This window comes from Lates calcarifer, unplaced genomic scaffold, assembly GCF_001640805.2.
Source record: "Lates calcarifer isolate ASB-BC8 unplaced genomic scaffold, TLL_Latcal_v3 _unitig_1164_quiver_967, whole genome shotgun sequence".
Taxonomy (NCBI): Eukaryota; Metazoa; Chordata; class Actinopteri; family Centropomidae; genus Lates; species Lates calcarifer.
Genome location: NW_026115332.1, coordinates 26911 through 33289, shown reverse-complemented (window position 1 = coordinate 33289; position 6379 = coordinate 26911). Strand labels below are relative to the sequence as shown.

Below are 6379 nucleotides of genomic sequence, written 5' to 3'. Positions count from 1 at the left end.
ACCAGTTTTTAGAACTGAGGAAGCCTTTGGGATGGGGAGTGAAATGTCTTCAAGAAAACTAAAAGTCCAGTTGCCTTCAAATTTAGCCCTTATGTTTTATGGGTCTTTAATAACACCTCATAAATATATCAAATCAAATGTAACTGTAATGTAACCTATCCAAAAGAGGAAAAGCCAGCCCATTGTTGATTGCACCTCTAATGGAATTAATTTCCCTTACTGCCCAATCCTTCATGGAATAAAAACAAAAAAATATACATGTAAAGATTAAAAAAAAGAACAACAGGGCCTCTTCATGTGTAGGAGACCACAGGATTTACCTATTTCTTGATCTCCATGGAGAGGTGTCATCCTCATATTGCCCCTTCCTCCTATTCTTCCTCCTCCTCCTCTGTGCCTGGCAGGAATTCCTCCCCTGATCCCTCCTGGCTCACAGATGAATCCTCACTGCTGGTAACATCCTCCTCCTCACCCACTCTCTTCAGAAAATGGCAAGACTGCAGCAAGAACCTCCCCTAGTTTCAGGCAGACTATTCTCACAGACTTCAAACATGCACCTGCATAAACATGCGATACCATGCATCCAACAGGGGAGAGGAGGCTCTCTCTTGATCAAAAAAGACATAAACAGAGCCCAAAATATGTTCTCAACCACATTCAAACCACTCTTTTATATCAATCCCAACACACCAAGACCATTTCTGTGCTTTTCAAGTCAAGTCAAGTCAAGTCAAATTTTATTTATATAGCGCCAATTCACAACAGAAGTTATCTCGAGACGCTCAACATTTTTATTGCCATGCATTTTGCAAGGTAAGAGAACCAGGCCTCCATTGAAACTTTGTGATGAAGCTCTGTTGCCCCTGGTGGATTAGGGGGGTCATCACAGCCAAAAATATCAAAAACATGGTTATAATGGAAGTCACTGGGACCAAATTGGTCACGAGGATAAAGAGTGTAGGCATATATGCAAATCTATTCTATACACCTTACAATAGAGGGGATCATAGAATTTAATAAAAAAAAATAAAAAAACAAATCCTGGCCAAGTTCCATACAATTAGCCTTAAAACTGACCTGCTGTATATATTGAGAATCAAAAAAATCTAATCAGCAGAATACACGCATGCTCTGGTTGTACCTGGTGTACAGTCTTATCAGGCACTGTTTATTGGCACACACTCAATGTCCTCTACAAGAAACTTTTGGGAGACAAGTTGTCATCTGCTCCCCCATGGATGCAGAATAGTACTGAAAATCCTTGAGCTCCAACATGAACAGTCAAATCAGAGTTATCATGATATCAACAGAATGTATGGAAGAAATCCACAATTGTTACCACTTGCTCCTTGCAGTCAGAGAATTCCATCATTGGCATTGGTACTGCCCGTGTGAAAAAGAAAAGTGATAGTTCTGTATAGATTACAGAACTAAATTTACAAACCATCAGTTATGCTTAGCCAAAGTACACCAGCAGAGGATTCCCTTGCAGTGAATCCTGCTATCCAACTCATATGCTTGAATTCTTTCCCCTCAAATGGGCAGTGACTTACCTCCTGACATTGGTCAAACTGGATGCAACCTGTTACAGGTGGCTGACTGTACTATCCACCTTTTCTTTTAAAATTTTGAATCGTGCTGATGACCAAAGTGCCAATGCAGGTGAGCTTTCTCGCAGACCACATGCTGATCTGCCAGATGATTTTAAGTCTCTGTGTGATCCTACTTTGATTTCCATCAACACACCACCCATCTAAAGTTCAATCAACATAGCTTCCCATAACCATAATTCTCTCCTTGTTCAGTCACTTTCCATCTCCACTGTTGCAGTGCCTGACTCCACTATTTTCTCATTGCTGCATAACAATGAGTAGATAAACCATCACACACATCATATATCAACTGGAACACTTAGAGGCACCACCATTTAGCTTGAGGAATGAACTTCCTGATTTGCACTTTGTCCTTTCAGAATTAAATTATTTGGATCTTGTAGGGTTTTAATAGCTGTAAAACCCCCAAAAAAGTGCAGCTGACCACTGCACAACAAAGGAACACACAAATGTAGCAGATTCAAGTTTTTGAGTCTCCTCAAAAAAGAATCAAGACAAGAAGAATCACAGGTGCAGCAGATTCTGGCAGCAGAGGTGCTGCTCAACACTTACTTCTGTTTCACTTGCTTTCTCACCTGGCATTTCTACCAGCAGTCTCCACAAGGTAACTGACATTGGCTGGAGTCCATTCTCATGTGTGTAGAATTTGGATTTGCAAAATATCAGTGAACATGCTCACAGGAGCAACGGCGTACACAGATCCTCCCAAACCAGGAGCTTTCAGTACTTTGTACACTGTTGAGCTCCAGCTCCAGATGTCTTGGATTTTGTGACAGCCCCTGACTCCAGTATCTCTGAGGAGGACCAGCTGACCTTCGTGCAGTGGGAATATCTCGAACATGCTGGTCGTAGCGCTCCTTCTGCCGCACAACTGCAGCTTCCAGATGCCTGGTTGTGCTCTCAAAAGCATGACGTCGAGTCTGGTGTTTCATGATCCAGTCATGGGGGTGGCGAGCTACAGGTTCCTGCACTCTACCCAAAATAAAGTCAACAGGTAATTGTGGGTCTTGGCCAAACATCAAAAAGAATGGAGACTCACCACTGGACTGATGTGCAGTGGTGTTGTAAGCAAAAGTCACTTGCGGCAAATAGCTGGACCAATCCCTCTTCTTGGTGACAGGCAGAGTGCAGAGGAGGTTGTGTAAGGTGTGGTTGAATCTCTCACATTGGCCATTTCCAGCTGGGTGGTAAGGGGTAGTATGGCTCTTCTCAATGCCATACAGGTGACAGAGTTGCAGGATAAGGTTGCTCTCAGAATTCCTGCCCTGGTCAGAATGGAGGCGACTGGGCACACCAAACCTACAAAGCCACTCGTTAACTATTAGCTTGGCCACTGTAGATGCCCGCTGGTCGTGGGTTGGAACAGCTTGGGTATACTTTGAAAAAATATCAGTGATGACCAGGATGTTCTCCAGCCCATTCTTGTTCCAGGACAGTGAAGTCAATGGCCAGGACCTGATTTGGATGAGAAGCAAGCAAGTGACCCATATATGCACAGGTAGTAGGTTGAGTGTCTTTGGCTACCTGACAACACTCACATTCCTGACACCACTGCTTGATGTCATGGTGCATTCCAGGCCAATAGCACCTCTGACAGACCAATTCTATTGTCCGCTTGGCACCCTGGTGCCCATGTTAATTATGCAACTGTTGTAACACGTTTCCTGAGTGATGTCGGCAACACCAACTGGACCACCTCCTCTCCCCTAGGGAGAAGGACATGGCGATAGAGCACCCCTCCTTGCTCCAGTCTGGCTAACACAAGCGCTTCCTGGGACTGACCTTACCCTCTTGTTCTTGAAAGAGTACAGCACCCAGCCTGCTGTTGCTGGCATCGACCTCCAGTATGAAGGGTAAGGAGGAGTTGTCATAGACCAAGACTGGAGCCGACACCAACCTGCTTTTCAAGCTCTCTAAGCCCTGCTCATACTCCTCTGTCCATGTAACAGGCAGGCTTGCTTCTGATGGCTTCTGGGATTTTGTGCCAGTCAGTTGGGCAACCAGGTGATGCAAAGGGGCAAGCTTGGCTTAGCTTGGCAAACCCCTCAACAAACTGTTTATAATATCTGGCAAATCCTAGAAAAGAGCCTAACTTCGACACATGGTCAAGTCAAATTTTATTTATATAGCGCCAATTCACAACAGAAGTTATCTCGAGACGCTGGTTAGGCCTTGGCCATTCTGCAACGGCCTCAATTTTGCCAGGATGAGTGGCAACACCTTCACAGGAAATGATGTGTCCCAAGTAGCTCACCTCTGGCTTAAAAAACAAACACTTCTCCAACTTGATTTTGAGTCCTTCTTGTTGCAGGTGACCCAGCACAGCATCCAGGTGTTGAACATGCTCTGTCACAGTAGCAGAGAAAACAACATCCTCATCCAAGTACAGCAACCATGATTGACCATGCTGATCCCCAAAGATTTTTTCCATCAATCTTTGGAGAGTACTGGGGGCATTGCACAAACCAAAAGGCATCCGATTAAACTCAAACAACCCAAAAGGGGTTCAAAATGCAGTCTTTGCCTTGTCCTTTTCTGTAACAGGTACTTGGTTGTACCCAGCAGCCAAGTCCAAGGTGGAGAACCAGTGGGCCCCTGATAAAGCATCAAGGGACTCCTCAATACAGGGGGCAAGGGGAATGCATCTTTGCTTGCTGTTCAAAAGCCAGTCATCCACACACAAGCAGAGACTGCCATCTTTCTTTTTCACAAGCACAATGGGAGAGACAAAGGGGCTACTACTACTCTCTGATGACCTGTGCTTCCAAAAGTTGGCAAATGTGGGCCTACACTGCCTCATACTCTGAAGGTGGAATACGCCGATATTGCTAATGCACTAGCACGTCATCTAGTAGTGGGATATCATGAGAAATAAGGCTGGTGCAACCCAAATCCCCCTCATGGGCTGAAAAGACACCACTGTATTGTTGGGGACCTGTGGCTGCCACCAGTTTCATAGTACCCCCAGGGACTCTAAACTGTGCCCCTTTTTACCTTTATGCGACCTGAACATTCAGGAGGGACTAGCCTGGACCTGATGACACTGCTGGAGAGCCTGCTGAATGGAAGTAGGAGCCTGTAACGCAGAAGACAAGTTAAAGACAGCAGACCCATGTTACACAAACAACTCCCAATAACATTCTTTTATGACGTTCATTCCCAATACACTAGGGACTGAGGACACACTATGTGTCTCTGACTACTACCACCCCCCGCCTTGTGATAGTTTTGCCACAAAGCTGCACATCCAATTCTAGATAACCCACAAAGGGTATGGCTAACCCATTAGCAGCACACAACTGTAGCCAGCTACAGGACTGGAGTTTTTCAGGGCCCCAAAGTTCAAAGTGCTGCAGAAAGAAACTCAGTTATCGTTGACACCATTGATCCAGTGTCCACTAAACAAGAGACCCACACTCCTCCCATTTGTACAGAAATGTTTGCACTTACGGATACCAATCTTTCATTCAAATCTGAGCCAGAGGAGCCCCCTCCTGAACTTTGGCTCAATGGTTCAGGGGGTGTGAGTTTCCTTGGTTCTCGGGGGCAGTATTTATCAGAATTGGGCTGCATGGCTATAGGGGCTGGCTGTGGCTGGATGGCCACATAATCCTCCCTACACTCCCTAGCAAAGTGAGCTGGCTTTTGGCACCTCCTACAAATCACTGCTTTCTTACCATGGTTCTAGGGCCCTCTGTAAGGGCTGTAAGGCTCCTAGTGAGATGATTCAGTTGCTCTTGCTGGTTCCTGAGGATTTCTTTCGGTTCACCTAACTCAGAACTGAAAGACAAGTTACCTGTCCTGTGGCGGTTTGATGGATTGTCTGATATGGTATACTGGAAGCCAAATGCATTTGGAACAAAATTACAAATCAATTGGGTTGTGGAAAAAAGGAAACAAGTCTCTGCCTTCAGTCATCCTGCCAACAACGCCAAGTGTAGTGTGGAGTAGAATTTGGGTTTGCAAAATATCAGGGAGGGATGAATACGAGGGACTGACTAAGGAACAAACAGTGCCACCTGGGGCCTTGCACCTCAGGATATAATGAAAATTCAACTATTTCACTGTAAACTACAAGGACACAGGTTTGTGACTGAACAGGCAGAGACAGCAGTGAGAATCAAACTTATTATTTAAAAAAAAAAAAAAACCCACTCATAATCAGGACTGGACCTAAAAGAAAAAAAAAAACACACTGGAGCTGTTGGAAACAAGACAAAGATTAGCAACAAGTGGTGAGGTGAGTAGCAAAAAAGATTCATTTATTAACCAAGTTACAGTCATCACATTAGTTAAAACTACTCAAGCCCAGACTATTAATTACAGGGGGCTAAAAATCCAGTACAGCACTCACTTGATCACTAAAGCTGTAAGCAGTGAGCTGGGGCCTCCAGTGGGGAGGCAGCCTAGATAACAGGTCTCACTGTCTCACTCACCTGGGTGCAGCACAGCAAAATCACTCCAAACATGCATCAATAATGTGTCCTACTTGCATGCAAAAGCCACAGTACTCAAAACAGATGAACCTAAGAAAGATAAACTAGAATTAACCCTACCAAAACCAATGATAATGCAAAACAACAACGGAACAGAACAGAGCAAAACAGCAGAGCAGCAGCGGGCGAGCTTAAAAACAAAGACACAAAGTTAGTAGGGCCAGATTTTTAAACTTAACAAAAGAAAGAAACAGGGAGCCCTACTCATCACCTCATGTAGGGGCAACCATGATCAAGGACCAGCAAGAGACTGATTGCAGACAAGTGAGG

The 6379-nt window shown here is 44.7% G+C and overlaps 1 pseudogene; it reads right to left on the bottom strand.

The window, feature by feature from the left end:
• Nucleotides 1–2347: 2347 nt before the first annotated feature.
• LOC108886927 (uncharacterized) lies at nucleotides 2348–4644 on the bottom strand (annotated as a pseudogene).
• Nucleotides 4645–6379: the final 1735 nt, after the last annotated feature.